The sequence below is a fragment of the Protobothrops mucrosquamatus genome, unplaced genomic scaffold, assembly GCF_001527695.2.
Source record: "Protobothrops mucrosquamatus isolate PMUCROS unplaced genomic scaffold, P.Mucros_1.0 scaffold4099, whole genome shotgun sequence".
NCBI lineage: Eukaryota > Metazoa > Chordata > Lepidosauria > Squamata > Viperidae > Protobothrops > Protobothrops mucrosquamatus.
In genome coordinates, this window is record NW_015390028.1 from 230544 (window position 1) to 238841 (window position 8298).

Sequence of the window (8298 nt, forward strand, 5' to 3'; positions counted from 1 at the left end):
ACAGGAGGAGACAAGCGCACATGGGCTGATGGAACCCAGCAACAGCTGCAGCTCGTTGGCCCCTCGACCGCTCATTGGCCTGCAGCGACGGCCAGGGATGTCCAATAAGCCGTGCTTGGCCCCTGCAGTGCATTCTTGCACCTCGGGGCCCAGCAGCCGGGCTACTCTGCCCCTCAGCAGCAGCAACAGCAGCAGGAGCTCCACCACCCCTCCGCCCTCCTCCAGCCAGGGAAGGTCGTGAGCCCGGAGGTGAAGTTGCCATCGCAGCCTGCTGGGCATATGGTAAGCCACGCTCGGCCCACCCCACCTGTAATGCATTTGTGCACCTGGGACCTGCAGCCAAGCCACCCGTGCCACGTGCTGCCTCTGGCGACAACCTCGTCGCTCCTCTTCTCTCCTCTAGCCTGGGAAGGCCGCCAACCCAGAGGAAGCTGCCATCTCAGCCTGCCGGGCATCCTGTTAGCCGTGCTCGGCCCGCCCCACATGTAGCACATTTGCGCACCTGGGGCCTGCAGCCAAGCCACCCCTGCCACGTGTCGCCTTTGGCAACAACCTTGTCGCCCCGTGGCGGCACTGGCAGCAGCCTCGAGGAAGAGGTAAGCATGGCCGGGCGCCTCTTCAGGGAAGTGGAGCTAGGCTGGGCTGCAGGGTGCAGGGCTCCAGGCAGCCCGTGCTGCTGTCTGGGGGTCCTTCGCATGGCCTGAGAGGGATAGCGAGGGTCCCTCTGGTAGTCGAGGCTTTGGCATTCACTGCTGGGCAAGGGAAAGTCTCAACTGCTCCCTGCTTTGGAGACAGTGAGCCTCACCAAATGGCCAGTCTGGCACAGCCCAGGAGCCAGCAACATCAGCCTTCTGGCCCTTTAACTCCTTGTGTGCTGCCAGCTAGGAAGGGAGGGGAGGACATTCAGGCAGGAGAGACTGAGGGGCTCCTGTTCCTTTGGGTGCTCCAAGGCCATCTCATCCTGGGGAAGCATCCCCACAAACTGAAAACCCAGCAAACATACAACAATTGAGCTCCATCTCTCTCAATCTTTGCAACTTTAAGACGGCCGGACTTCAACTCCCAGAATTCCCCACTAGCAAAGATCTGGACTGAAAGTACAAAGGGGAAGTCCTTGCTCCACGGTCCAGCTTGGGTGGCACAGGAGACACTGCCCAGATGCCCAAAATCCTTCACTGGCACACCACACATGTTAAACAACTGGCACCCAACACCTGATGGGCATCCTCCCCCATGAGCTCCATCCCCTTGCCCCCTGAGTCCCCAAACCACATTATGCTCTGAGGCTTTGTGGAAAATGCGTGGAAGTCAATGGAGGGGTGCTTTGGGTCTCCCCCAAAGGACAGACCCGCAGACCCTGAGGGATCTAACCAGCATTGCTTGCGAAAGATAAATTTTGGGTGGATATTTCAGGGATTTAATGCTCTATTTCTGGGCTTCGTGGACATAGGAGAGTTGTTGGAAAAAGATGGAGCAAGTGGTTCCTTGTTTCCTATTTGGGAAAGCTGGATGTGTCTTGATTTTTTCCCCCTACAATCAGAGACTGAAAGGCAGCCTTGAAAATATCAGAATCTGATCAGAAATGGAGGTAGCTTAACTAGAGAGGCTGAGTAGCCCTTGTGGTTGTTAGACCAGCTTCGGAGTGATGGTGGATTGCTGATTTTTTCCTCCATCCATACAGGATATCTCTTGTATAAAATATATAATTTCAATTGTATCAAAGAGGTGTAAGGTTTTCCACTTAGCCTCACAATTGTCCCAGCGCTACTCAGGAATTTAAAAGAGCCAAAAGAAACTCCTGAGCCGAGGTTTCAGCAAAGAATTACAACTTTATTTTGATCAAAACAGAGAGGGGTGACCTTTTCATGGCTGGTAGAGGAATGAAGGCAACAACCAGGAAAAATGTCTTCCACCTTTTATACCTTTACAGAACAAAAAGATCAGGTCTCTGTATCAGGAGTAAGAAGGTACAGAAAAACAATTCCAAGATGATGACTCATACACATCAATCCAGGCTCCATCCGTAACTCCTTTTCCCCCTCCCCTTACCGTGCTCTTTTCACCTTAAGCAATCTCCTGTATATAGAGCATGAGACATTTGCTTTTATGTAAATAATTTCCCAATATAAAGCACCTACAAAGCTGCTTGCACATAAACAAAGTTATATATAAAATGATTACAAAATATCACTACTAATATCAATATTACTAATATCAAGCTTAAGCATAATAAAATCATAAGCATAATAAAATCCCTTCAGAGGGCTGCAGTCACTTGCTTTCTCTCCATAGATGCTGTGATATTGCTAAACCTGCTCAAAACATCTGTACTCGCAGCATCCTACTGAGCCACCAGAGTGGATACCTAGCATGCTCACAACTGCTTGCCTCATGCAGCACCTGGGACTTTGAGCTTTCTGTCCAGTCTCATCCTCCATATATACATCTGCAGGGAAGAAGACCTGCGTGCCGATATTTAAACCCCCCAAAATGGCCAAACGGAAAGTGGACTTTGAAAAAAGGTGCTTTCAAAAGAGGTAGGAGGCAGAGTACCTGTTTGTTGACATTGAAGATAAGGCTGTGTGCCTTTTTTGTGGAGCTACTGTGGCTGTATTTAAAGAATATAACTTGAGACGGCACTATGAGACGAAACATCAGGACAAGTACAAAAACTTGAACATGGAGCAGAAGGTACAGAAGGTGGAAGACTTGAAAAAGAGCCTGATGTCACGGCAGCATATGTTCACAAAAGCAAAATCACAAAGTGAAGCTGCTGTGAAAGCTAGTTTTATAGTGGCAGAAGAGATAGCTAAATCAGCCCGGCCATTTACAGAGGGGGAGTTTTTGAAGCGCTGCATGATTAAAGTGTGTGAAGTCTTGTGTCCAGACCAAAAACAAGCTTTTTTGAATGTAAACCTAAGCAGAAATACTGTTGTTGATCGGATATGTGAGCTTGCCACTGATTTACAAGGACAATTGGTTGAAAAGGGAAAAGAATTCATTGCTTATTCCCTTGCTGTGGATGAGAGAGCACTGACGTCTCTGACACAGCACAGCTGACAAACTTCATCCATGGAGTGGACTCAAGTTTATGCATTATGGAGGAACTTTTGGATATAAAATAAATGCATGGCACTACTACAGGAAAAGACATATTTGAAGCAGTAGCCAAAAGTATAAATGACATGAAACTGCCCTGGGACTCACAACAGATGGAGCACCTTCAATGTGCGTGGAAAAGAGTGGATTAGTAGGAAGAATGCGAGAGAAGATGAAGAGCGAGAATTGCACAGGTGAGCTGACAGCATATCACTGCATCAGGAAACACTATGCGGCAAAGCCCTGAAAATGGAACATGTAATGCACACTGTAACACAGACAGTTAACTTTATAAGAGCCAAAGGTTTAAATCACCGTCAATTTAAGTGTTTTCTTGAAGAAATAAATTCTGAACTTGGTGATCTGCCTTATCACACAGAGGTGTGATGGCTAAGTCAAAGGAAAGTGCTCAATAGATTTTTTGAATTGCGTATAGAAATCTGTCAGTTATTGAAAGTAAAGGAAAAGACTCGACAGTATTGTGGGATGAAAAGTGGCTGTGTGAATTAGCTTTTCTGTGTGACATTACTAATTATCTCAGTGCACTAAACCTTCAGCTTCAGGGACGGGACCATATGATCACAGACATGTATGATGCAGTGAAAGCCTTTCAAGTAAAGCTGCGACTGTGGGAGACTCAGATGCAGCAAGGAAACTTGAGTCACTTTCCCAGTTGCCAAACAATAAAAAACCAAGTCTCCACGACTGTGTTCTCAAGTGCTCAGTTTGCTGATAAACTGAGCACACTTCAGATGGAGTTTACACGTCACTTTGTTGATTTTGAAAGACAGAAATTCAGTTTTGGACTGCTCAGTAATCCATTTTCAGTTGAAGTGGAGAAAGCACCTGTAAACATCCAGAGGGAGCTGATAGAACTCCAATGTAACAGCACGCTTAAGGAAAAGTATGATTCTGTAGGACCCGCACAGTTCACCAGGTTCATCCCTGAAACGATGCCCCAACTCCACCTACAAGCTGCTTGAATGCTCTGCATGTTTGGGAGTACATACCTGTGTGAGCAACTTTTCTCTGTGGTGAGGGTGAACAAAAGCGCTCACAGAAGTCTTCTCACTGATGCACACCTCCACTCTATCCTGAGAGTATCCACAGCTCAAAACCTAACCCCAAACATGGATGAACTTGTAGCCAAGAAAAGATGCCAAACATCCAGTTCGGACAAAATGGCATGAGAACTAAAAAGCTTGTGTTTTTTCTTTGTTTTAAATTTGTTTTTGCAGATTTATTTGAAATAAATAATTTATTTGTTCATATTTGAAATTTTAATCCTTTTTGCCCCACTTCTTAGACATAATACACTTCTGAACTAATATGATACAATAGTCTTACATGCAACTGGCCCTTTGAAGGCAACCATGATGTTGATGTGGCGAAAGTTTGCAGGAAGCAGTTTCTTCTGCCAACTTCTGTCTTGAAAGATCTCTGGAGAGGAGCAGGAGGTGGCGGGGGAGCTACGTGAGGGAAGGCTACTCCAACAAGCCAGCATCCTTACCATGCATGATTGGAAATGGGGATTCCCTTTCAAGAAGGGCCAGCCTCCCTCATGCAGGACTAGGAAGTGCTGCTCCCCTACCTCCTCCTCTTGCTCGCCAGAGATCTGTCAAGGCAGAAGTTGGACTCGGAGGAAACTACACACACACACATTCCAAGCTTGGAGACTTGGAGACTATCCACGTGTGAGCTAGCAAACTGTCAATCATGCCTGGGCTTGGGAAGAAGGCCCTCTCCTTCCTCTGTGGATAAAAGTCCCCAAACTTGGAATGCGGTGTGTGTGCGCGTACACACGTGCACATGCGTGGCTGCCAGCAGTTTGGGGAGGTGAAGAGCTTGTGAGGCAATGAGTTGTCCCCACATCGAGTTAGCCGGTGCAACTTGTTCTGTCCTGACCCAGCTATCTCGAGTCAGCTGCACTGAGGGAATGGCATTGAGCTGGCCATGCCCACCTGGCCATGCCCACCTGGCCCTTTGAGGGCAACCATAATACTGATGTGGCCCTCAATGAAATTGAGTTTGACACCCCTGACTTAGACTTATATACTGCTTCACAGTGCTTTACAGCCCTCTCTAAGCGGTTTACAGAGTCAGCATATTGGCCCCAACAATCTGGGTCCTCATTTTACCTACCTTGGAAGGATGGAAGGCTGAGTCAACCTTAAGCCGGTGAGAATTGAACTGCCAAACTGCTGGCAGCCAGCAGTCAGCAGAAGTAGCCTGCAGTACTGCACTCTAACCACTGCGCCACCACGGCTCTTATTTCATTCTTTGACAAAGTGACAAAATTAGTGGACCAGAGGAATGCTGTGGATATACTGTAATTTACTTTGACTTCAGTAAGGCATTTGATAAAGTAGACCACAACCCTAACCTACTACTTGATAAGATAAAAAAATGTGGGTTAGACAGCATCACCATCAAATGGATTCATAACTGGCTGACCAACCGCACTCAATGTGTAGTCCTTAATGGAACTGCATCTACATGGAGCGAAGTATGCAATGGGGTACCCCAAGGCTCTGTTTTAGTCCCAGTACTCTTCAACATCTTCATCAATTATTTGGATGAGGGGAACTCATCAGATTTGTAGATGACACCAAGCTGGCAGGAATAGCCAAAACTCCAGAAGACAGGCTTAAGATACAGAAAGATCTTGACAGACTTGAACATTGGGTGCTATCTAACAAAATGAAAAAAGTAAGGTTCTACATTTAGGCAAGAAAAACCAAACGCACAGGTATAGTATAGGTGGTACCTGGCTCAACAGTAGTAACTGTGAGAGGGATCTTGGAGTCCTAGTGGACAATCTCTTAAATATGAGCCAGCAGTGTGCTGCAGCTGCCAAAAAAGCCAACACACTTCTAGGCTGCATTAACAGAGGGATAGAATCAAGATCATGTGAAGTGTTAATACCACTTTATAATTCACACTTGGAATACTGCATCCAGTTTTGGTCGCCACAATGTAAAAAAAGAGGTTGAGACTCTAGAAACAGTGCAGAGAAGAGCAACAAAGATGATTAGGGTACTGGAGGCTAAAACATATAAACAACGGTTGCTGGAATTGGGTATGTCTAGTTTAATGAAGAGAAGGACGAGGGGTGACATGATAGTAGTCTTCCAATATCTCAGGGGCTGCCACAAAGAAGAGGGAGTCAAGCTATTCTCCAAAGCGCCTGAAGGCAGGACAAGAAGCAATGGATGGAAACTAATCAAGGAGAGAAGCAACCTAGAACTAAGGAGAAATTTCCTGACAGAACAATTAATCAGTGGAACAACTTGCCTCCAGAAGTTGTGAATGCTCTAACACTGGAAGTGTCAACCTCCAGCTTGAGTATCCAAATAAAGTCCAGGATTTCTTTCATTTCTGAAAATCCTACTGGTTTGTTGAATACATGGCATGGTATAGGCGAAGGAAAACTAATTTTAAAATCCCAAGACATCTAACCAAAGCATATAACAATGACATTCCCAGCCAAACCTCCCAGATGTCCATGTAGTTCATGTAAACACGTTCTCATTGTTTTGAGAATCTTCTGGTATCTTCTTCACAGTGGTTAGAATGTCCCTAAAAAGTTTCCATACATCTTTGTCTCAACAAACGTCTGCAGAAAGCCTCATCCCCCCCCCCCGCTTACTCTAATGACAAGATGAAAACAATAAGGCATGTAGCTGCCACGTTTTCACTCGACAGGAAGTTTTTAAGAAGAGACTGGACAGTCACTTGTCTGAAATGGTATAGGGTTTCCTGCCTGAGCATGGGGTTGGACTAGAAGACCTCCAATGTCCCTTCCGACTCTGTTGTTCTAGTCCACAGGTCGGCAACCTGCGGCTCCTTTGAGCCTTCCCCTGCGGCTCCCAGCCTCCTCTGCCATTTGCAGAGAGAGACAGAGACAGAGCTTCTCTCTCTCTCTCTCTCTCTCTCTCTCTCTGTGTGTGTGTGTGTAAAAAAGAGAGTATCCTCACCCTGTTCCAACGAGCTGACAAGCTTATTGGGTGGGGCTCCTCCCTTTGCTGCATCTCTGCAGGAAGCAGGAAGCAGGAAGGGCAGGAGAGAGCTAGCTAGCCCAGCTATGCTGACTCAGGAATTCTGGGAGTTGAAGTCCATGAGTCATAAAAGAGCCTAGGTTGCCTACCCCTGAGCTAGCCCAATAAGAATGTGTGTCAGCTTGTTGGAGAACAGCTTGAAGCCAGCTTGCCAGGTGAGCAGAAGATCGGAGAGAGGAAAAGAGAGGGGGGAGAGAGAAAGAGAGAGAGAGAGAGAGAGAGAGAGAGAGAGAGGGGGAGAGGAAAGAGAGGGAGAGGAAAGAGAGAGAGAGAGAGAGAAAGAGGGAGAGGAAAGAGAGAGAGAGAGAAAGAGAGAGAGAGAGGAAAGAAAAAGAAAGAGAGAGAGAGGGAGAGAGTGGGAGAGGAAAGAGAGAGAGAAAGAGAGAGGAAAGAGAAAGAAAGAGAGAGAGGGAGAGGAAAGAGAGAGAGAGGGAGAGGAAAGAGAGAGAGAGGGAGAGGAAAGAGAGAAAGAGAGAGAAAGGGAGAGAGAGAAAGAGAGGAAGAGAGAGAGAAAGAGAGAGGGAAGGAGGGAGAGAGAGAGGGAGGGAGAGGGAGAGAGGGAGAGAGGAAAGAGAGAGAGAGAGAGAGAGAGGGAGGGAGGGAGGGAGGGAGGGAGGGACAGATACTGTATTTTTGATTGCGCATGCGTGAGAGATGGCGGTCTTCGGTGAATAGCTCCGAAAACGCGGAGCCCGAAAATGGCTAAAGGGGCTAAAGGGGGAGCTTGGAAAACTCCCTGAAAGGTCCGGAGACTCCCCCCCTCCCGGTAAGCCCCCTGGACTGGATACGGGACGCATGGGGGCGCGGGGGACGTGGAGCCGACTTGATTACCGTTTTTTTCGGCCTCTTCGGCTTCCCCGGCCTTCCGTCCTCGGCGGTCCCGTTGGTGGTTTGTGGGCGGCTTTTCCGGCGGCCCTTGGGGCGGACAGCTCGGCCCGAACTGCTCGGCCCGGACCATCTGGCTGCGGAGATGCTCGTGGGGGAGGCAGCGGCCTGGGCGGCTCGTATGGCTTCTCCTCGTGGGAGATGGCCCGGATGGCTCCTGGGCGGCCCGGATGGCTTTTCCTCGTGGCGGCCTGGGCGGCTTCCCCTGGGACGGCGGCCTGGGCGGCCCGGACGGCTTCCCCTGGGCGCCCGCTTT

At 48.2% G+C, this 8298-nt stretch overlaps 1 pseudogene; it reads left to right on the top strand.

Annotated features, from left to right (window-relative positions):
- The first annotated feature begins 2479 nt into the window (after nucleotides 1–2479).
- LOC114923505 lies at nucleotides 2480–4289 on the top strand (annotated as a pseudogene).
- The last annotated feature ends 4009 nt before the right edge of the window (nucleotides 4290–8298 follow it).